The 25,136-nt window shown below is 39.5% G+C and overlaps 1 non-coding gene across 1 annotated transcript; it reads right to left on the reverse strand.

Annotated features, from left to right (window-relative positions):
- Positions 1-21,114: 21,114 nt before the first annotated feature.
- Positions 21,115-21,219, reverse strand: LOC128560551 (U6 spliceosomal RNA). The gene has a single exon (XR_008373046.1). It is a non-coding gene; the product is annotated as a U6 spliceosomal RNA (small nuclear RNA).
- Between the last annotated feature and the right edge of the window lie 3,917 nt (positions 21,220-25,136).

Consider the following 25,136-nt stretch of genomic DNA (forward strand, 5'->3'; position numbering starts at 1 on the left):
TCGTGGGTCTTACACATATGTTGAGCAAGATTACAACCAATATAGTCCACTTCTTAATTAATATTTTCACATCATATATTCTACTTTTTTCAGAAACAATGATACTAAATGAATTCAACCCTTTTCTACTTTGTCGCATTCGTGGTGAAAGTGAATTTTCTCAATCCATTTGACCTATAAACCAAATTAAGTAAAATATGCATTCCATCAATTAGGCAAAAAAATGTATAAATTGTCTCTTATGCGTTTTGGCTCTGTCATGCTGTATGGAAAAGTGAAGATATTTTGTCTTTAATATATTCAAGCACACTCTTTCTTTAGTCAATTTCATGGCAGATCTCCTGATCTTTTTTCTAAGAATTTTATCAAAATTATAAACTAATGCAGATTGTTAAAAATAATTTTTCTATTAACTGTACTTTTCAAGAGCAATGTTAGATTATAACACTGACTATACCCAGAAATGCCTTCTTAACATTTCATAAATTTATATTCATATATTTCTTCCAAAACGAACATGTTGTCACACTTGAGTAACCTATATTGAAAGTACATATTCTTGTTTGTAAGGGTTAGCTTAGAAATTAATGCAATCTCAGTGCTATATATGCAAATAACAACTGAGAGCTGGAGAGTGTTTGAGTATGGCAGACAGGGATGGTGGAAGAAGTGTGGTTTCCAATTACGTCATTGAGCCATAGAACCAACAATCCTGGGTTCACTCAACTTGAGATTTTTTTCTTGTGTGAGAATAATAGATTCCCTCTCATTCATTCAATCATTATTTGTTGAGTATTAATCACACCCCAGACCCTGTTGTAGGTGCTGGAGATAGCTCAGTAAATAAATCACAAGATCCCTGCCCCGTGGAGCTCACATTCTAGCCAAGAGATACAACAAACTAAAGAGTAAGAAAATTCCTCAGTATGTTAGGAAGTAGTAAATAGAAAAAAATTTTAAGGGGAGCATTGCATAAAGGAACCAGACTTGTGTGATCCAGGGGAAAGGTTTTGGTGTTGAATAAAGTGAGGGTCACTTGACCTCATCAAGAAAGTGTGATTTGAACTAACAAGTGAAGGAAACCAAAGACTTAGCCTTTAAGCCAGTTGACAGTGGTTTTTGTTGCTTGTTTTATGTTTCTTATTGTTTACAATCTTCTGAACAGGAGGGAGAGATGGAAGGAGAGAGAGAAAGATTTGAAGTATGTCTCCTGTAAGTTCCCCCCAGATTCTTCCAAGTTCTAGAAAACCAAAACACTCCTTCCTTTGCTGAAGTTTGAGCTGGATTCTTTCACTTATCACTGAAAAAAGACAGAAGAATAAGTTTTCTATTGGTCACAAATAAATTACCTCTGGTTCTAAGAACAGCAAGTCCAAATACATAGTGGGCCATAATTCCATCCTCTATGTAAAGAGCTTTATTGCCCACATTGGAAGTGTCCAGGCACCCATAAAAGCATTCCCTGTGAGGCTTTTGGCTTCCAAAGTGGAGTGGGAAGATGGTCAGGACCCTGGTACAGCTAAATGGGGAAGGTTGATGTTGAAAGCGGTAATAAAAACTGGTGAACACATTCCAAAAGGAACAGCCCACAGGAACAAAGATAAAATAAATAACAAAGAAGAGATGAACAACTAGAACATGTAGACTGTATCTAGGAGGCAGGAGCAGGAAATACTAGACAGGGACAACCCCACTCCCACAGAGATATTGATGCGTTTATCATACTGTGTTTGCTATGGGTAAAGGTCTAAATTACACTGTTGTTACATACACACATGTCCTAACATACTGTCATTTTGCCGCTGGCTCAATGAAGAAAGATAAGATGAGGATTGGCTATCTGCACTGCCTATAAACTCCACAACATAGCACCTAAAAAGTTCCAAAGATAGAAACTGGGCAAAGCAGAAAATAGAGTGTACTTATTCTTCCAATTTCCAGCTGAAAGACAAGGCCAGCTCTCACACCATAGTTGACCTTGGGCAGTCTTTCTGTGCCTTCATTTCTGTTTGTAAAATGGATACAATAAGCATACCCACCTCATAAGAACCTCACAGAGTTATTGTGATTAAAATCACAATGTATATTAAGCATATAACCACAATTCTTTGGCTTGGTAAGTACTCCATAAATACTAGCTATGTTGATATATCTCTTTACATTTGGTTCTTATTAATAAGCTTAATAAGCTTGAGTAGAGAAGTAGCAGGAAGATGTATGAGTTTATTTCACAATATGAATGACAGATATGAGATATGTGGATACTGTGTGATTATGAATATATTAATTAGGTAATGTGTGTGTTGTTATGTATTTTGGAGTGTCTTAGTCTGTTGAAGCTGCTATAATAAAATATCTTAGATGGGTTATTTATAAACAATAGAAATACTAGTTTTCACAGTTTTAAAAACTGGAAAGTCCAAGATCAAGGCACGAGAAGATTCAATGTCTAGTGAGGACTCTGCTTCATAAATGGCACATGAACTTGTGTCTTCGTAGGCAGGAGTTGGAAGGCAGCTCTTTCATAAGAGCACAAATCCTATTCACAAAGGCTCACGACTTCATCGATTCCAAAAAAAAAACCACTTCCTAATACCTTGGATCTTAGGTTCCAACACATGAATTTGGGGGGATATAATTTACAGCGTAGCAGGGGGTGGTACAGTGTGCGTGTGTGCCTGTATGTACATGAATGCTGGTGCATGCTCACATCTCGATTTCTCACGGTATCATTATGGTCTCAATTATCCCACTGGAAAGCCCACCATCATCTTGATTCCCCCCTCATCTTTCTTCCATGTCCAATTAGTTATTGATTGTAAGGGTGGCAGTCAAAAAAGCTGGCCTTGGGATTAGAACTCCAGGTTCAATCTGTTACTAGTGTGATACTAAGTAAATCACTATTCGTCAAGCGCATCAGTTCCTCACCTTTAAATCAGCAAGAACACTATATAGGCTCTGTGACAGGGTACCTGGCTCACAGTAGATGTTCAGTATACTCTGCCGAGTCTGCACTTCTTTATGTATTTAAAACCTATGCCTTTCATGTGTTCCCTTTCCCACCCTGGAGTAGGTCCTCATTCCATCTCAACCAAGGCTCAGCCTTCAACCTGAGAATCTGGTTTTCAGTTTAGAGATATTTTTGAAGCAAACCACCAAAAAATACAAAGTCTGATATTTCTTTCTTTGTTATGCCTTTAAATACATATGTTGTCTATACTATCATTCTCTGCCCCTAAGAAAACCCCTACTTGCTCAACTGTTTTGTTTTGTGTTGTTTTTTGTTTTTTGTTTTTTTTTTTGCAGTTTTTGGCCAGGGCTGGGTTTGAACCCGCCACCTCCGGCATATGGGGCCGGTGCCCTACTGCTTTGAGCCACAGGTGCTGCCCTGCTCAAATGTTCTTAATTGTTAATTCACTTTTTCTCTGCCCTCTGGGTACTCTGTCTTCTCAAGCCTATATACTTCTCTGAACCCTGAAGATACTAAGATAAATGAGTCCCCCAAAATCCTGGCTCTACCATTCACTAGCTATAATACTCAATTTACTATGCCTTTACATGGCAATCTACTAAGAGTCTATATATCTCATCTCATTTAATTCTCACAATCTTATGAAGTATTTTTTTTTTTGAGAATTCACATTCCTTCTTTTTCATCTTTAATTAAAATGAGGGTACAAATTTTTACGTTACATTGTTCTCATTTCCAAGGTAAAGTTCAAATTATAGTTGAGCCCATTACCCCAGGGCTTGCTGAACACCCTCAAATTGTGCACATCAGGTGAGATCCCGCCAATTACCCTCTCTTCTCCCTCCAATCACCCTCATTTTCCCCTTCCTTCTCCTCGCTAGACGATATTTGTGTTTTAGCGTTGGTGTAGACATGCAATTATTTATATATTTGTTTCATATTAGTATTGAATAAATTGGAGGTTTTTTCCATTCTTGAGATATTTTACTAAGAAGAGTGTTTTTCAACTCCATCCAGGTAAATATAAAAGATGTAAAGTCTTCCACTTTTCTTATGTTGAAGAAAAGTACTCCGTGGTATACATATGCCACAGTTCATTGATCCATTCAAGGGATGATGGGCATTTAGGTTGCTTCGGCGACTTGGCAATTATGAAATGAGCTGCAATAAACATTCCAGTACAAAGGTCTTTGTGGGAAAATTATTTTTGTTCTGGGAAGATGCTTAGTAATGGGATTGCAAGACCAAATGGAAGGTTGACTTTCAGTTATTTAAGAATTTTCCATACTTCTTTCCAAAAAGGTTGTATTAGTTTGCAATCCCACCTGCAGTGCAAAAGTGTTCCCTTTTCTCCGCATCCATGCCAGCATCTGCAGTTTTGGAACTTTGTGATGTGGGCTAATCTTACTGGGGTTAGGTAATATCGCAGAGTGGATTTGATTTGCATTTCTCTGATGGTTAGAGGCGATGAGCATCTTTTCATGCATTTCTTGGCCATTCATTAGTCATGTTCAGAGAAGTTTCTGTTCAAGTCTCTTGCCCACTTATCAATGGGATTGTTTACTCTTTTCTTATTGATTAATTTGCGTTCTCTACAGATTCTAGTCATCAGGCCTTTGTCTGCACTTCTTTGTGCATGATCCATAACATGCAAAAATCTTTTCCCATTTCAAAGGCTGGCTGTTTGCTTTAGTTGCGGTACTCTTAGCTGTGCAACAGCTTTTTAGCTTGATGAAACCCACTTATTTATTTTTGTGTTGCTGCAGTTGCCAGGTGGTTCTTCCTCATAAAGTCTTTTCCCAGGCCAATATCTTTAAGCATTGTCCCCATGCTCTCTTCTAGAACTTTTATTGTTTCATGTCTTAAATTTAAATCTTTAACCCAATAAGAATCAATTTTTGTCAGTAGTGAGAGGTATAAGTCCAGTTACAGTCTTGTACATGTGGCTAACCAGTTCTCCCAGTACCACTTATTAAATAGGGATTCTTTTCCCCAGTGTATGCTTTGCTTTATCAAAGATCAAATACCTATATGTGGCTGGATTCATCTCTAGATTCTCTATTCTATTCCATAGATATGTATCTCTATGTTTGTGCCAGTACAACGCTGTTTTGATACTATAGACTTGTAGTATAACCTGAATTCCACTAACTCCAGAATTGTTTTTATTTATTTATTTTTCATTTATTTATTTTTTATTCTTAAATCATAGCTGTGTACATTTGTGCAATCAAGGGGTACAATGTGCTGGTTTCATATACAATCTGAAATATTCTCGTCAAACTGTTCAACGTAGCCTTCATGGCATTTTCTTAGTTATTGTATACAGACATTTGTATGCTGTATTTAGTAGGTTTTGCCTGTACCCATTCTAAGATGCACCCTAGCTGTGGCCCAACCCATTACCCTCCCTCCACCCTGACTTCCTCCCTCCCATCCCCTCCCTTGGCCCTTTTCCCATATTCTTGTGCTACAGTTGGGTTATAACCTTCATATGAAAGCTAGAAATTAGCTTCATAGTAGGGCTGAGTGCACTGGATACTTTTTCTTCCATTCTTGAGATACTTTGCTAAGAAGTATATGTTCTAGCTCCATCCATGTAAACATGAAAGAGGTAAAGTCTCCATCTTTCTTTAAGGTGGCATAATATTCCATGGTATACATGTACCACAATTTGCTAGTCCATTCGTGGGTCAATGGGCATTTGGGCTTCTTCCATGACTTAGCAATTATGAATTGGGCTGCAATAAACATTCTGCTACAGATGTCTTTGTTATATTGTGATTTTTTGGTCTTCTGGGAATATACCTAGTAAAGGAATTATAGGATCTAATGGCAGGTCTATTTTTAGGTCTCTAAGTATTCTCCAAACATCCTTCCACAAGGAACGTATTAGTGTGCATTCCCACCAGCAGTGTAGAAGTGTTCCCTTTTCTCCACATCCACGCCAACATCTCTGGTTTTGGGATTTTGTTATGTGGGCTACTCTTACTGGGGTTAGGTGATATCTCAAAGTAGTTTTGATTTGCATTTCTCTGATGATTAAGGATGATGAGCTTTTTTTCATGTGTTTGTAGATCGTACATCTGTCTTCTTTAGAGAAGTTTCTCTTCAAGTCCCTTGCCCACCCTGAGATGGGGTTACTTGTTCTTTTCTTGCAAATACGTTTGCATTCTCTGTGGATTCTGGTTATTAGACCTTTATCGGAGGTACAACCTGCAAATATTTTCTCCCATTCTGAGGGCTGTCTTCTTGCTTTACTTACTATGTTCTTGGCTGTGCAAAAGCTTTTTTGTTTGATCAGCTCCCAGTAATGTATTTTTAATACTGCTTGAATTGCCTGGGGAGTCGTCCTCATAAAATATTCACCCAGGCCCATTCCTTCAAGAGTTTTCCCTGCACTTTCTTCAAGTATTTTTATAGTTTCATGTCTTAAGTTTAAATCTTTTATCCACTGAGAGTCTATCTTAGTTAATGGTGAAAGGTGTGGGTCCACCTTCAGTCTTTTACAGATCGCCAGCCAGTCACCCAGAACCATTTGTTAAATAGGGAATCTTTTCCCCACTGAATGTTTTTAATTGGCTTGTCAAAGATCAAATAACAGTAAGTAGCTGGATTCATCTCTTGGTTCTCTATTCTGTTCCAGACATCTACTTCTCTGTTTTTGTGCCCGTACCATGCTGTTTTGATCACTATAGATTTATAGTACAGTCTCAGGTCTGGTAACGTGATTTCTCCTGTTTTGTTTTTATTTCTGAGTAATGTTTTGGGCTTTTCAAGGTTTTTTCTGATTCCATATAAAATGAAGTATTATTTTTTTAAGATCTTTAAAATATGACAATGGAGCTTTAATAGGAATTGCATTAAAATTATATATTGCTTTGGGTAGTATAGCCATGAGCATGGTATGTTTTTCCATTTGTTAACATCTTCAGCTATTTCTTTTCTTAAAGTTTCATCGTTCTCTTTACAGAGATCTCCCACATCCTTTGTTAGATAAACTCACAAATGTTTCATTTTCTTTGGCACTACTGTGAAAGGAATAGAGTCCTTATTGTTTTTTTGGCTTGGCTATTGGTATATATAAAGGCTACAGATTTATGGGTGTTGATTTTGTAGCCTGAGATATTGCTATATTCCTTGATCACTTCTAAAAGTTTTGTAGTAGAATACCTAGTGTTTTCCAGATATACGATCATGTCATCTGCAAAGAGTGAAAGTCTGATCTCTTCTGACCCTATGTGGATAACCTTGATCGCCTTTTCCTCCCTAATTGCAATGGCTAAAACTTCCATTACAATGTTAAAGAGCAATGGAGACAATGGGCAACCTTGCCTGGTTCCTGATCTAAGTGGAAATGATTTCAATTTAACTCAATTCAATATGATATTGGCTGTGGGTTTGCTGTAGATGCTCTATTAGTTAAGAAATGTCCCTTCTATACCAATTTTCTTAAGTGTTCTGATCATGAAGGGATGCTTTTTATCAAAAGCTTTTTCTGCATCAATTGAAAGAATCATATGGTCTTTATTTTTTAGTTTGTTTATGTGCTGAATTACATTTATAGATTTACATATATTGAACCAGCCCTGAGACCCTGGGATAAATCCCACTTGGTCATGGTGTATAATTTTTTTGATGTGTTGTTGGATTCTGTTTGTTAGGATCTTATTGAGTATTTTAGCATCAATATTCATTAGTGGTATTGGTCTATAATTTTCTTTTCTTATTGGGTCTTTCCCTGATTTAGGGATCAAGGTGATGTTTACTTCGTAGAATGTCTCAGGTAATATTCCTTCTTTTTCTATATTTTGGAAGAGGTTTAGTAACATAGGTACTAGTTCTTCTTTAAATGTTTGGTAGAATTCTGACATAAAGCCATCTGGTCCTGGGCTTTTCTTTTTAGGGAGATTTTGTATAGTTGATGCTATTTCAGAACTTGAGATAGGCCTGTTCAACATTTCCACTTCATTCTGGCTAAGTGTTGGTAGGTGGCATACTTCCAAGTATTGGTCAATTTCTTTCAGATTTTCATAATTCTGAAAGTAAAGTTTCTTGTAATATTCATTAAGGATTTTTTGAATTTCTGAGGGGTCTGTTATTATTTCATCTTTACCATTTCTGATTGATGAAATTAGAGATTTTACTCTCTTTTTCCTGGTTAAGTTGGCCAAAGGTTTATCGATCTTATTGATCTTTTCAAAAAACCAACTTTTGGATTTATTGATCTGTTGTATCATTCTTTTGTTTTCAATTTCATTTAGTTCTGCTCTGATTTTGGTTATTTCTTTTCTTCTGCTGGGTTTGGGGTTGGAATGTTCTTCCTTCTCCAGTTGCTTGAGATGTCCCATTAAGTTATTAACTTCCTCTCTTTCCGTTTTCTTGAGGAAGGCTTGCAGTGCTATAAATTTCCCTCTTAGGACTGCCTTTGCAGTATCCCAGAGGTTCTGGTAATTCATGTCTTGATTGTTCTTTTGTTCCAAAAATTTGGTGATTTCCTTCTTAATCTCATCTATAACCCATTTCTCCTTCAGCATACGGTTGTTAGCTTCCATGTTTTTGTATGGGTATGCAGGTTCCTGTTGTTATTGAGTTCAACTTTTATTCCACAATGGTCTGAGAAGATGCAAGGAATAATTTCTATTTTTTTAAATTTACTGAGGTTAGATTTGTGGCCCGGATGTGGTCGATTTTGGAGTATGTTCCACGGGCTGATGAGAAGAATGTGTATTCAGTTTTATTGGGATGAAATGTTCTGTAGATGTCTGTTAAGTCCAGATGTTGAATGGTTGAGTTTAAATCTAAGATTTCTTTGCTTAGCTTCTTTTTGGAGGATCTATCCAGCACTGCTAAAGGGATGTTAAAATCTCCAACTACTATGGAACTGGAGGAAATCAAGTTCCTCATGTCTATTAGAGTTGTGCGTTCTGGTTGGGTGCATAAATATTAATAATTGAAATCTCATCATATCGAGTTTTACCTTTAACAAATATGAAGTGTCCATCCTTATCCTTCCTTATTTTGGTTGGTTTAAAGCCTATTGCGTCTGTGAACAGGATTGCAATGCCTGCTTTTTTCTGCTTTCCATTTGCCTGGAGTATAGATAACCATCCCTTTCACCTTGAGTCTATATTTGTCTTTTAATGTAAGATGAGATTCTTGTATGCAGCAGATATGTGGCTTGAGTTTTTGTATCCAGTCAGCCAACCTGTGTCTCTTTAGAGGACAATTTAAATCATTCACATTAATTGAGAATATTGATAAGCCTTTCGAGAGTCCAGTGGACATTTTTAATCCTTTTGTGATTGTGGAATTTGAAATTTGATCAAATTTTCTGGGTGGGTTTACTTTTGTGGTGTAGGATTACGCTGGTCTTTATGGAGGATAGGTCTGAGAATATCCTGGAGAGCTGGTTTAGTTGTGGCAAATTTCTTCAACATGCGAATGTCATTAAAGTATTTAATTTCTCCATCATATATGAAACTCAGTTTAGCTGGGTACAGGATCCTGGGTTGAAAGTTATTTTGTTTTAGGATATTAAAAGTCAATGACCATCCTCTTTTAGCTTGAAAGGTTTCAGCAGAGAGATCTGCAGTTATTCTAATATTCTTCCCCTTGTAGGTGATGGTTTTCTTTCGTCTGGCTGCTTTCAGAATTTTCTCCTTCATATTAACTTTAGTGAAATTGATTATGATGTGTCTGGGGGATGTCTTATTTGGGTTGAGCCATGCTGGAGTTCTGAAACTGTCAGCTATCTGAAATTCAGAATCTCTTGGCATGTTTGGAATGTTCTCTTTCATAATCTCATGGAGAAGAGACTCTGTGACTTGTGAAGCCACTTCATTGCTTTTGGGGATCCCTGTAAGATGAATATTGGTTTTCTTAGAATTAACTCTGAGAGAGTTTTTGTCCTCCATTTCTCTTCCTCTCTGAGAGTTTGGGAGCCTTCAAAAGCTTTGTCTTCAACATCAGAAATCCTTTCTTCTGCTTGCTCCATTCTGTTACTGAGGGAGTCTACTGTGTTTCTCAGACCTTTGAGGGCTGCAACTTCTTGTCTCAATGTGTCACAATTTTTGGTCATTTGGTCTTTGAATTCATTGAATTCTTGAGACATCTTTTGGGTTACTGCTTGGACTTCTAATTCGATCTTATTTGCTATCCAGATTCTGAATTCGATTTCTGACATCTCAGCTATTTGTTTGTGCATGGGATCTTGCGCTGTGTCTGCCCCATTGTTCCTTGGGGGAGTTGCTCTATTCTGATTATTCATATTGCCAGAGTTTTTCCTTTGATTTCGTCTCATGATTGTTTTTCACCATTGCCTCTGGCCATCCTCAGTGTTGGGGTGGTGTCTCTCCAAGATTAGACCCTGGGGGGATCACTGTATTGTTGCTGGATCTTTGTAGACAGTGACCCTGTGTTGCTCTTCTGGGTCTGCCCCAGCCAGGGAGTTCTGCTTGTGGGAGCAGCTCTGGAGTGTGACACACCCAGATCCGGCAACAGCGTGGGGAGGTTGTGCACATGGTTCTGGGAGTGCCTGGCACCCAGTGACTTTGGGATAGAGGGCCCAAGGCTCCAGCACTCTCTGGCCAGGAGAAGGGCTCCACGCAGAGGCAGGGAGGGCTCACGCAGCTACCAGAGTCCCTGGCCAGATTAGCAGATGGTGTGGAGGCCGGGAAGGTACAGGAGGGAGGACGTGGGGTTGCCTGGCTCCCAGAGTTCCTGGTCAGGGTGTGGGGAGGCCTGGTGGGTGGGGTAGCAGGTCCCTGTGCAGCTCTTACCGGCATCCGGGTGGGCACAGCTCTCACGGAGGTCTGGGAGGGTTCCGATGGCGGGTCCCAGGACAGCTCTTCCAGAGGTCCAGGAGGGTCCCTGCACAGCTCTTACCAGGGTCCAGGAGGGTGCTGATCATGGGTCCTGGCACAGCTCTTCTGAAGGTCCGGGAGGGTGCTGATCATGGGTCTGGTGCAGCTCTTCCAGAGGTCTGGGAGGGTCCTTGTTTTTATATATAACAGTGGTTCTCAACCTTCCTAATGCCACAACCCTTTAATACAGTTCCTCATGTTGTAGTGACCTCCAACCATAAAATTATTTTCGCTGCTACTTCATAACTGTAATTTTGCTACTGTTATGAATCATAATGTGAATATCTGATATACAGGATGTATTTTGACCCTTGTGAAAGGGTCATTTGACCCCCACAAAAGGGTTGCGACCCACAGGTTGAGAACCACTGGTTTATAAGAACTGTATTTGCTATTCAGGCTATTTTCTGTTTCCATATGAAGCGAAGTACAATTTTTCCAAGTTCTTCAAAGTATGACATTGGTGTTGATAGGGATTGCATTAAATCTGTAGATTGGTTTGGGTAGAACAGACATTTGAATGATGTCGATTCTGTCATAGTATGTTTTTCCATTTGTAACATCTTCTGCTATTTCTTTTTCTTTTCTTGTTTTTTTTTTTTTTTTCTTTGCAGTTTTTGTCCGGGGCTGGGTTTGAACCTGCCACCTCCAGCATATGGGGCCGTTGCACTACCCCTTTGAGCCACAGGTACCACCCCATCTTCTGCTATTTCTTTTCTTGGGGTTTCAGGGTTCTCTTCATAGAGATCTTTCATATCCTTTGTTAGATAAATTTCCAAGCATTTAATCTTCTTTGGAGCTACTATAAAAGGTTTAGAGTCTTTGGTTTTATTCTCAGCTTGACTGTTATTGTCATATGTAAAGGCTAATGATTTGTGGGCACTGATTTTGTATTAGACATATCTATGGCTATTTCTGCTACAATGGTAGAGATGAGTAATTGTAACAGAGATGATATGGCCTAAAGTCTAAAATGTTTTGTCTTTGACCCTTTAGGAAAAGGCGAAAGATTTATGCGATCTGAAGAGAAACCAGAGTATCCTCTTTGAGCCTTTAGGAAAAAATTTACGAGTACTTTACCTACTTATTATAGGCAGCTTCCTTATCTGTATACTAGAAATAGCATTACCTACTTCATTGGGTTGTTATGGGGATTCATGAAATAACTTTATATTATTATAGGTAGGTGTCTGTATGTGTACAGTCGACCTTTAACCAACACAGTTGTGAACTGTGTGGGTCCACTTATGTGTAGATTTTTTTCAATAAATATATTGGAAGTTTTTTAGAGATTTGTGACAATTTGAAAAGTCACAAACTGTGTAAATTAAGAAAAGGTTACCGCTGCATATCATAGATATGTTGTGAATGTATAAAATACATGTAAATACTAGTCTATCCGTAAAATATACACAAATCTATAGTGTTCTCCATGTATTCCATCTGGCCTCCAGAAAAACATTAAATCTTCTCTGGAAAACATTACATCATCCAGAGACACCATGATATTTTCATATAAATTTCTACTAGTAAAAAGTTAAAACATATACAATGGAATAGGACCAAATGAACAAAAATTGGGAGGAAAAAAACAGATAATAAAAACAGAACCATAGGTGATCAGGACAATGGAATCATCAGACACTGACTTTAAAATAGCTGTAATTAAAATTCTGGAAAAAACAATGGATGAGAAGATAAAGAATTTCACCAGAGAATTAAAATATCTTTTTACAAAATATCAAACATTTCAACTAAAATTTAAGAAACTACCACTTTTTGTGTTTCATTGTAGTATCAAAGAAGAACGTTCACCATTTTCTGAAAAGGCTATTATACCTCTCATTATGTCTATGGCCAGATTTTCTTTATGTACTTCAATCAAAACAAACATATTTCAACAGATTGAGTACAGAAGCAATACGAGAATCCAGCTGTCTTCTATTAGGCTGAACGTTAAAGGAATTTGTAAAACTGTAAAGCAAAGTTCCTTTTCTCACTAAATATTTTTTGTTTTAGATAAGATAGTTATTTTTCACTTATTTACATATTTCAACATGTAATGGGATTCATTTTGTTTTTAAATAAATTAATAAATATATTAACATTTTCTCAGTTTTCTATGCCATTATGGTATAGATCTATAATATCAATAGATATATAACAACAGAAGTGCATACATATGTGCACAAAAAGATAATTATAAGAATTTTCTTAGCACATTATTCTTTATAATACCAAACTAGAAGCAACCCAGATGCCTATAAACAATAAATAAATTGTGATATATATGTAAAAGGGAAGAATACTACACAGAAATGAAGAAAACGATCTCTATCTGCAACAACATGAATGATATAACAAAGATATAACATTTAGACATAAAAGAGTGCATACTATATAATCTCATTTATGTAAAGTCCAAAAACAGACACTACTAATTTATGGTAATAGAAACCTGTGTGCTAGTCACCTTCAGAGGAAGTAACAACAGGGACAGGAGCACAGAGGAGGTCTCTGCGGTGTTGGTAATGTTCACCATGTTGCTTTCTGTGATAATCCAACTGTAAAGTTAAGATTTGTACCATTTCCAGTCCACATGTTACATTTAAATAAATAAGTGAAACAAAAAATATTCAATTGCCTAAATCAACCAACTATAAATTAAAGTCATTAGCCATAAAAATTCCTAAATTACTTTTAAGCCTATCATTGCATTAAAGTATGCTTGAGTCTCAAAGCTAATATATAAGGATCTCACATTTCTAGACTCCAGAATCTCATTCCTAATCCTAAAACAAATGATGAGGCCTTCCTGATACCAAAATTCATTCTTACCTCAGACAGTTTAATGTTCTTCCTCTGCCCAATGAGTTAATAATAATAATAGCCAATGTTTTAGGGACCCTTGTTATGTGCCAGATACCATACTGAATGCTTGATGTATTAAGATATTTAGGGTCACTTAATACCTTAAGATAGATATTATTAAGCTACATTACAAATAAGAAATTAAATTTTCCCAAGGTCAATATTGACTGTCTGTATCAGTCAATATTCTTAGTTTCATTTAAAAGAAACCAACAATTTGGTTTAAGCAAAAGAAAATATTTTTAAAAGGGCAATGCAGGCTGAGTGTGGTGGCTATGCCTGTAATCCTAGCACTCCAGGAGGCCAAGGTGGGTGGATCACTTGAGCTTAAGAGTTTGAGACCAGCTTGAGCAAGAGCAAAACCCTGTCTTTACTAAAAATAGAAAAACTAGGCAGCCATGGTGGCATACCCCTGTCGTCCCAGCTACTCAGGAGGTTGAGGCAAGAGGATTGCTCAAGTCCAAGGGTTTGAGGTTACTGTGAGCTGTGATGATGCCATGGCACTCTACCCAGGGTAATTGGGTGAGACTCTGTCTATAAAAAATAATAAAATAAAATAAAATAAAGTAAAATAAAATAAAATGCATAAGTCCCAGAATTGCCACGATGGCCAGGTGGAGGACTCTGAAGCCATGAATAATACCTCAAATCAAATCATGAAGCTGGTCCAGGGGGAAAACACAGTTTTATTGCCCAGCACTGGAGAATTTGATGCACTGTGCCACACTGTCAGCCATGGAGCCCAGAGATGGCCACCAGCAAAACTGCCGCTACTTCACTGGAGCTGGCCATAACGTCTGCCACCAGCAGTGCCAGCAAGAATGACTTCCAGCTCCCACAGCACCAATCATGTTATGGACACACAATTCACGCACTGGGGGAAAAAAAGAACGATACACAAACTTATTACATAACAAGTATGGAAGGTGGCAAGCAGAGATTTGAACCCCAGGTGGCTTGGTTCCAATACCCAGGGGCTCAAATACCATGCTAGGCTGTCTCCAAATTGGTTAGTAACGGTACCTTGCCATTTTAAGGACCAGGCGAGGTAAGCAAATCCAACAGCACCTTATGCCACTGTGTCATTTATCAGAAAGCTTCAAAAATGTGTTGCTTAACTAATTTAGGGACAGAATAAACTATTGATATGACTAACTGGGTTTCTGAAAATCACCAAGTGCTTTAATGAAGGCAAGCAGGGAGGACCCATCCAAGAGTCAAAAGTGCTCTGTGCAGAGCCATGTGGCTGCATGCTGACTCAGAAGAGGGCTGGGGAGGGGCAGCGCATTCTGATTCATCAAGACCACATCCTGCCCCTCCTTCATTTTTTTCCCCCTGGGAGTTGCCCATCAATCTTTTTAGTGAGATCTCCACCCCAAGCATGGGGCTCAGGTATTTGCAGCGAGTGTCTGTGAACCTAAAAAGTCACATTTTCCAGGAACATTTGGCCCTGCTTCTTTCAGTGCCATCTATGTGTGAAATTGACTATGACTAAGTGTGAAGCAGACAGTCTGTACATGAAGACTCAGGGTTTGATTCGGCTTGTCTCTTTTTACTGTGTTTTGGTGCCCACAAGTCAATATCTAACATAACATATATGTGCCCTTAAAAATGGCTTTTTTAAAAAATGGTTTTAGCTGATTTAAATTAGAAAGAACAGTCTTACTCACCCAATACCAGCTAGATAACAACTTGGGAGAAATGTGTTCTTTCTGAGAATTGTGTTATAGCACGTTCTCATTATCATCAAAGACTAAGCATGCAATTCATTCTGCTCTGATTCATCTTAGAAAAACGTGTGGTAGGCAATTCAAAATACTTCAAATAAAGAATAAGAGGAATGGTCTCTTTTTTTTTTGAGTTGAAGGCAATTTTATAAAATTAGTATCTGTTGAGACTGTTTTGTTTTGTTAGAGGTTTGGGGGTTTTATTGTTTGGTTTGGTTTTCACTGACAGTAGCAGCAGTTGGGATCAGAAAGGTTGTGGTAGTCAGCATATGGAGGAATTCGAAAGTTTAGGAGTCTGAACTTTATTCTGTAGGCAGGGAGTAACTCAGAAAGGTTTTTGATCTAACTTATTTTTACCATTTTTTAGCCAAGTACCACAAACACAAAAGTGTAGTAAACACAAGTAAATTTAATTTTATTTATTTATTTATTTATTTATGTTTTAGAGACAAGATTCTCACTTTATTGCCCCTGGTAGAGTGCTATGGTGTCACAGCTCACAGCAACCTCCAGCTCTTGGGCTTAGGCGATTCTCTTGCCTCAGCCTCTCAAGTAGCTGGGACCACAGGTGCCTGCCACAACGCCCGTCTATTTTTCTGTTGCAGTTTGGCCAGAGCCGGGTTTGAACCCACCACCCTCAGTATATGGGGCTGGTACCCTACTCACTGAGCCACAGGGGCCACCCCCGTAAATTTAATTTTTTAAGGAAGCAAAAATTATGCAACCACCATTGTCAAAAATTAAAATACTGCCAGCACCTTAGAAAGTTCCCTGGGTTGGTTGGTTTGTTTGTAGACAGAGTCTCACTGTATCATCCTCTAGAGTGCCATGGTCACAGCCCACAGCAACCTCAAACTCTTGGGCTCAAGCCATTCTCTTGCCTCCTGAGTAGCTGGAACTACAGGCACCCGCCACAACACCCGGCCATTTTTTGGTTGCAGTTGTCATTGTTGTTTAACTGGCCTGGGCCAGCTCTAACCCACCAGCTTCCGTGTATGTGGCCGACGCCTTACTCACTGACCTACAGGCACCAAGCCTCCCTGGGGTATTTTTTTAATTTTTTAAATTAAGAACTAATATAAACTAGAGACAAAGTATAAAATATGTATGTTCAGTTTAACATATTACCCATCAAGGTCAAGAAGTTTCTAGGGAGGGCAGCACTCCAGAAAACTGAATTCAAGTCCAGAATCACTACTCCCTTCTCTACCCCCTACCCTCACATATCCCATGAGCTAATTATTACTTGGAATAACCATTTCTTAGTTTTTCTTTATGGTTTTACCTCCTAGGTATGTATTCCTAAGAAAGATAGCTTTGCCATTTTTGAACCTTGTCTAAATGCAATCGTATTTTATGTTTTCTTTGGTGTTTTGCTTCTGTGCCCAACAATATCTTGGAGGAGACATCCAGGCTAATGCTTGTAGTAAATAATTCCTTCACTTACTTTATTGTAAATAGTCTATTATGTGTATGTCACTAGTTATTTATCCGGGTTGTTACAACCCAACAGCTGGGTTGTTTCTAGTTTGAGGCTGTTACAAAAGTGCTGAGGCATATTGTGTGTGTGTGTGTATAAGAAAAGTAGAAAGTAAGAATTAGGAAGACCTTTCTATTTTCCTATTATACTTGCAGTACTCAAGATGAAGTCAGCTAGGGAGAGAAGAATCAAGGAATTTAGTAGGGAGACTCCTACTTGGACTTCTGCAATTACAAGAGGTTCTCAAATGTGACTTATATTCGTCTTTTGTTATCAGTGTATTTCAAGTATTATAATTTTAGTAATTTTTTTTCCTTTCTTAAAATGGGTATGCATTTTTGGCACCCTGTGTGTGTGTATATATATATGTATATGTGTGTGTGTATATATATATATACAGCTGGACAGCTGATATATTTGTGTGTGCATATTTATTTCCCCTGCCTCTCTGATTGAACCCTGGCTGATACAATATAGCATTTTTACATAGTAAATATATTAGTCTTCCCACTTATAGCATTCAGGTTTTATGTCTTCCTGAGGTAGATTCCATATCAGTATGTATAAATCATGATCATACAGCATTTGTAGTAATGGCAAAAAACTGAAAAATCCTTCACTTCTCTTTACCATTCTTTTCCCCACCTAGAGTTAAATTGTCAGTAAGTTGGGATACACGTGTTCAGCCTACTTTTTAATGTAAAAAATAGCATGTGTGTGTGTAGAAAAGTGTACAAAGTAGGAAGAAAGAATACATCCCCACATAATGACAATGGTTACATGTAAATGAGAATGCAGGAGTAGAGAGTGTTTTGTACTTTTGATTGTCTAAATCTTATACAATGAGAATCTATTCATATTTAATTTGGGTGATACTTTTAAAGGTAACATATCTTTATAAAAATTTACCAATAATGGCTAAATGACTCCAATATTTCAAATTTGGTTGGCCAAGAGATAAGAGTTCCATCTAGGCAAATAAAGATTCCCAAAATAAGATGGTTTACTGCAGGTGTTACAAAATCCAAAGCCATGCTTAACTGCATAATCAAAGACAATAAGAAGGCCGAGTGTGGTGTCTGGCTAGAGAGCACATGCTTGGACTAAATTGAAAAAGCCTATGGACAAGCAAAACATACCTACAGACCAAATTTGGCTTGTGGGTCACAGGTGCGTCGCCTTTGCAACTATATAGGAAAAGATGAGGTTGATTTTGAACCAAGAGTACTCAGATGTCTTACAAATAACAAAATCTAAGACTGTTGGAAAGGTATATTATAGACACAGTTCATGTTGTATTTAAGAATTTCATCCTATCCAGATTCTATTTCAGCAGAAACTCTGGGCAACACAAAATTTTCTTCATCTGCTTTCAGATAAAGATGAAGGAACATATGTTCTATTTTTTTTAATGTTTACCATTATTCTAATTTTTTTAGGTTCAACATTCAAATATCTATTGTATACTATTAACAATTAGAGAATTAAAGTTAACATGACAACACAAAATATGAATACATAGAAATAATTCTTCAGAAATATATAGTATTTCTGCATGGAAAACTTCTAGTTATTATTAAAAATATAAAAAGACACATGTCTGCATATATTCAAAATTGTTATTAATGATTTTTTAATTTGTTTAGGTATTCCTTCTATTATAACTCGAGTTATTGTCTTTATCCAATCAGCCAGTCTGTGCCTCTTCAGTGGTGAATTCAGTCCATTGGCATTTATTGACAGAATTGATAAGTGTGGTGAAACTCTATTCATCTTTTCTTGTGAAATTCCATTGTGTGGTTTTATCCTTTGCACTATTGTGAAAGCGGAAGCTAAATTTTGACCTTTAGTTTCTGGCTGTTCACTTTGCTGGTGATCCATTGTGGCTGTCAGTTTTGAGAATAGATCTAAGTGTTTCCTATAAAGCTGATCTTGTTGTGGTGAATTTCCTCAGTGCTTGTATATCCACAAAAGATTCGATTTCTCCATCCATTTTGAGATGGGCTGAAAATTGTTTTGTTTAAGAATGTTGACATTAGATCACCATGCTCTTCTGGCTTGGAAGATTTCAGTTGAAAAGTCTGTTGTCAACCTATTGGCTCTGCTTCTGTAGGTCAGTTGATGCTTATTCCTGGCTGCTTGCAGAATTTTTTCTTTCATCTTGACTTTGGACAGATTCATTACAATGTGTCTTGGAGAGTCTCTGTTTGCCTTAAGATGAGCTGAGATTCGATATCCATCTGAAATGAGTGTGTCAGGGTCTTTGGTAAAACATAAAAATTTTTCATTTATGATAGTCTGTAGTAGGGCTTCCATTCCTTTGGGACAATCTTTTTCCCCTTCATGAATCCCTATTATTCATACATTTGAATACTTCATAGAATCTCATAGTTCTCTTTGTGCCTGTTTGACTTTCTCTCTCTTCTTCTCTGCCTCTTTAACCATCTGGGTTAACTCAAAAACTTTATCCTCTAGCTCTGAGATTCTTTCTTCTCCATGGTCTAACCTATTTTTGATACTTTCCACTGCATTTTTACATTCCCTGATTGTCTTTTTCATTTCCTTAAACTCCACCATATCCTTTCCATAGTCTACATATTTCTTGTCTGACTTTTGGTTCTGTCTTTCCATTTTCTCATCTATTCCTTTTATTGTCCGTTTTCTTTCTTTCTTTCTTTCTTTTTTTTTTTTTTTTGAGACAGAGTCTCACTTTGTTGCCCCCTGGTAGAGTGCTGTGGCATCACAGCTCACAGCAACCTCAAACTCTTGGGCTTAAGCGATTCTCTTGCCTTAGCCTCTCAAGTAGCTGGGACGACAGGTACCCACCACAATGCCTGGCTATTTTAGAGACAAGGTATTTCTCTAGGTCAGGCTGGTCTCGAACCTGTGAGATCAGGCAATCCACCCACCTTGGCCTCCCAGAGTGGTAGGATTACAGGCATGAGCCACTGTGCCCAGCCCCTTTTATTGTCTTTTTCATCCATATTTTAAATTCCCTTTCTGTCAAGTCCATTAATTCTTTGTAGGTAGAGTCTTCTGCAGTAGCTGCCTCATGGTCCCTGGGGTGAGTTCCTCCATTTTCATTTTTCATGTTGCCTGAATTTTTTTCTTTTTTTTTGCCTGAATTTTTCTATTGGTTCCTCCTTGTGTATTCTTTCTTCTTGCTCACCTCCTTGTCCTCCTTTTCCCTTTTCACTACCCCCTTTGTTTCAAACAGAAGTCCTTCCTCTTGATGACAGTATGTTGCAATATGTCACCAGGACACCTGGTGGGGCTGTGGGGTTTTTTAGGAGACAGAGAGCACAACCAGCAACTTCTATGGTCCTTAGTCCAAACTTAGTTGCCTTCAGTGATTGCCTGATTGTTTCCTCAGCATTCAGACTCTGCCAAGTTGGGATCTTAAAGCTCACAAGAATTCTTCAGGGGCAGGTTTTACAGTGCCCCCTGACTCCAGGTCCTATTGGGTTTGGGAGTCGCTTAGTTTGTCCCAAGAGTGGAGTTTTGATTCTGGCAGGCAGAATTAAGATGTCCATACTTTAGACCCCTGCTAAGACCTTCTCACAACCTTCCCACAATGGCAGCCCCCTGGCCGCCCAGATCTTCTCAGTATGGCTGCCTGGCCAGCCACCAAACCTATGGAAAATCCACTCCAACCAGCATTCAAATCTGGTTGCTACATACTGTTTGAGTCTGCCCATTCTTACAAGCTTGCCACTCAATGCGCAGCTTCCCCCAACAACTGAAAACTCCAGAAAGTCTTCCTCCTGTTCTGGACCTCTGTTGGCAGCCAGGTGATCCCAGCCAGTTGCAATCATTTGCCTAATTCATCTAATTTCCACTGCTCCATATCATACACTATGTCTAGCTCACCACCTCCTCTCTGTGCTCCGTGAGCTATGACTCTGGGTAATGTCCCCATGTCAGGTATGGCTGGGTTTTTAGGAGAGCTGAGCTGGACAATCCTTCTGGTCCACCATCTTGCTCCACTCCTACATTTAAATCTTCAACCCATTTTCAGCTGAATTTGGGGAATGGTATAAGGTAAGGTCCAATGTCACTCTTTCACATATAGGTATCTGCTTTTCCCATCACCATTTATTGAAGAGACTGTCCTTTCCCTATTGTGTGTTAATGACATTTTTATTGAAAATCAATATTTCATAAATATGTGGATTTATTTCTGGGATTTCTTTTTTTAACTTAAATATGGACTGCTTCACAAATTTGCATGTCATTCTTGCTCAGGGGCCATGCTAATCTTCTATGCATCATTCTAATTTTAGTATATGGGCCACCAAAGTGAACACCATTTCTGGGCTTTCTATACTGTCCCAGTGGTTGTTGTGTCAGGTTTCACACCAGTACCATGATATTTTCATTACTCTAGCATTGTAGTATATTTTAATGTCAGGTAGTGTGATTCTTCCAGCTTTGTTCTTTGTGCTAAAGATTGGTTGTGAAAGTCTTTGGTGGTTCCATACATATTTGTATTTGTTTTTTTTTAATTATGTGAAGAATAACATTGGAATTTTGATAGAGACTGCATTGAATCTATAGATCACTTTGGGAAGTATGGCCATTTTAGTGATTAAGATTAGAAGATTAAGCAATTAAGATTAGAATTAGAAAATTAAATCGAGAGAGGGAGACAAGATGGCGGACTGAAGCCAGCTTTCAACAGAGGCTCCCGTCCAGAAGGAGAGTTAAGGGACAGGAATTTAGTAGGTGTGCTGGTGGACTTGAGCCTCACCAAGAGAGAAGGTTGAAGAACGTACATCAACACCGCTGAGGCAAGCTGTGATCACAAGGACGCAAACAAAAGGTACAAAATCCACCACCAGGCGGACGGGAGTCCCCCTCCCCCATGAGACCGGCTGAAGAGCCCCACAATTGAACAAGCGGGCAGAAATTAAAGGCCCTCCCACTACACTCCAAGGAGAGACCTTCTAAAAACTGGACCTACCTCCCCTACTGGGGTGCCATGGTGTTCTCCTGCCAGACATAGGGCTGAATAAAACTTTGGGAATCCTTTGCCAGCAACCCTGAATCCCCGGCGCTCCCCTCCCGCCCACTGAGGTCTGGAGGCCTGTCCTCCAGGAATTCGGATCCTTGGGTGATTTCTCAAGGGGAGTGGACAGTCCCCGAGTTGCGACTGGTCAGCATTGACTCTGAGGCGCGCGAGTGAGGAGAGGGCACCGGGCTGAAGGGGAGTCACGCCTTGGCGGCACTTCCCTGCGGTGCAGTGCACCAACCCTCCCCCGGGCAACATTATGGGGCATAAGACTGAATAAGACTCTCGCTTCCCCGCTGAGAGCTGAGAACCCCTACTCTCACTCGAGGTCTGAGGGCCTATCCCCCCGGAGTTCGGATCCTTGGGTGATTTCTCAAGGGGAGTGCACAGTGCCTGAGCTGCGTCAGGTCAGCGCTGACTCTGGGACACATGAGCGAGGAGAGGGCACTCTGCTGAGGGGAAATCAAGCCTTGGCGGCACTTCCCTGCGGTGCAGTGCAGGAGCCCTCCCCGGGCCGTAGTGTTGCGTAAAACTGAATGAAACTCTAGCTTCCCCCCCCCACTCCCAATCGGGGTCTGGGGGCCCATCCCCCAACAGTTCTGATTCTTGGGGGATCTCTTGAGGGGTGTGGACCCAGCACAAACTGCGGCCGCTCAGTGCTGACTCTGGGGCGCGGGACAGAGAGAAAAGGGTCGCCTGAGTGCCCACACCAGAGCAGCAGTTCCCTGGAGGTAGATCAACAGCCGTTTTTTTCTTTAACGGCAGAACGCTCACTTCTGGATATTCTGAGGCCACACCCCTTGTCTCCCTGGGCAACCAGAGGAGGCCACCGGTGAGCGGGGGATTTCCTGACACGGCTCACAAACCCGGGAAGCTTCCAGGGCGGGGCCGACCCAGAGAGGTGTTCGAACGCAAATCTCCAGCAGCAAAGACGTTTGAACTCAAAACAGCCCGTCTTCTGTAGGCGATTTCAACAGGAACAGAGACAGAACCCCGCAAAGTTGTCTGTTCTGTTCTGTTCTGTTCTGTTAGCAGCATCCATCAGGGACAGGGCTAAGCCTGAGTGAACACCTCCTTCCCATCACCTGCATCAAACACTCAAAGATGTCAGGCCCCATCTCCTCCTGCTAGATAGCGGCAGTCTGCGGGGGCCTGGCAGACTTCCTTGTGATTCAGGCAGGTGCAAACCCCTGGAGTGTCTGTTCACTGCAGGCAACTGGGTTAGCCATCTGCAGAGATACCAGTGACTGGGTCCGATGGAGGGGCAAAGTGGGGAAGGAGACGTCAACCTTCCTAGACTGCTCTGTTTGCTGGGTGGCTCCTCCTGACTCCACGCTGCACTGGGGTGAGCCGTGTCAGAGGAGTCATCAGGCTCCTGTGATCCAGTTTCCAGAGATCTCTTGAACTCTCCCACCTGAGACAAGTGCCGATTGAGACAGCTGATTTGGACCTTTTGAACTGGGCTAACAGACTGAGGACTTTTCAGGCGGTGCCCTGGGTGTGCAATTGAAGGAAGGTTTGATTCTCCTTTTCCAACTGGGGCCAGAGGTGGGCAGGCGGGGTGACTTAATTGCTGATTTTTCCACACAGCTGAGACTTCAAGCCAGAGTAGAAGTTGCAATAGGATCGAACAGAAACCAGCTGAAAGCAAGACAGAACCACTTTGCTCCACCACACCAGACAGGGCCCCAGTTTCTCAGGCCACAACACTGTACGGGCCCTCGATAAAACCCCAGGGGAAAAACTAAAGGGAGTAAAATAACCATGGGGTGGAATCAGCGGAAAAACTCTGGTAACATGAATAACCAGAATAGATCAACCCCCCCAAGAAAAGATACGGCAGATGTGATTGAAGATCCCATTCATAAACAACTGGCTGAGATGTCAGAAATCGAATTCAGAATTTGGATTGCAGACAAGATTAATAAAATGGAATTAGGAATTCGAGGAGAAATTCAAAAATTGTCTCAAGAATTTAATGAATTTAAAGACAAAACCACCAAAGACTTAGACACACTGAGGCAAGAACTTACAGCCCTCAAAGATATGAAAAATACAGTAGAATCCCTCAGTAACAGAATGGAGCAAGCAGAAGAAAGGATTTCTGACATTGAAGATAAAGTCTTCGAACGCTCCCAATCTCTCAAAGAGGAAGAGAAATGGAGAGCAAAAACGGATCACTCACTCAGAGAACTCTCAGATAATTCGAAAAAAAGCAACATAAGGATTATAGGAATTTCTGAGAATGATGAAGTCGCCTCCAAGGGCACAGAGGCCCTTCTGCATGAAATTATGAAAGAAAATTTTCCAGACATGCCTAGAGAATCTGAAATTCAGATAGCAGACAGCTTCAGAACCCCAGCACGATTCAACCCCAATAAGTCATCCCCCAGACATATCATAATTAGCTTCACTAAAGTTAACATGAAAGAGAAGATTCTCAAAGCAGCCCGGCGAAAGAAAACTATAACGTACAAAGGTAAGAATATTAGAATAACTGCAGATCTCTCTGCTGAAACTTTTCAAGCCAGAAGAGGCTGGTCATCAACTTTCAACCCAGGATCTTGTATCCAGCTAAACTGAGTTTCATCTATGATGGAGAAATTAAATACTTCAATGACATTCATATGTTGAAAAAATTTGCCATAAGTAAACCAGCTCTTCAGGATGTTCTCAGACCTATCCTCCACAATGACCAACCCAATCCTATACCACAAAAGTAAACTCACTCAGAAACTTCGGATCAAACTCCAACTTCCACACTGGCGAAAGGATTAAAAATGTCCACTGGACCTTTGAAAAACTCGATACCCAAAATTCCACCAGACTTATCAATACTCTCCATCAATGTGAATGGCTTAAACAGTCCTCTAAAGAGACATAGGTTAGCTGACTGGATACAAAAACTCAAGCCAGATATTTGTTGCATACAAGAGTCACATCTCAACTTAAAAGACAAATACAGACTCAGGGTGAAAGGATGGTCATCCATATTTCAGGCAAATGGTAATCAGAAAAAAGCGGGTGTTGCAATTTTATTTGCAGATACAGTAGGCTTTAAACCATCAAAAGTAAGGAAGGACAAGAATGGTCACTTCATATTTGTTAAGGGTAATACTCAATATGATGAGATCTCAATTATTAATATCTATGCACCCAACCAGAATGCACCTCAATTTATAAGAGAAACTCTAACAGACATGAGCAACTT

This window comes from Nycticebus coucang, chromosome 11 (genome assembly GCF_027406575.1).
Source record: "Nycticebus coucang isolate mNycCou1 chromosome 11, mNycCou1.pri, whole genome shotgun sequence".
Taxonomy (NCBI): domain Eukaryota; kingdom Metazoa; phylum Chordata; class Mammalia; order Primates; family Lorisidae; genus Nycticebus; species Nycticebus coucang.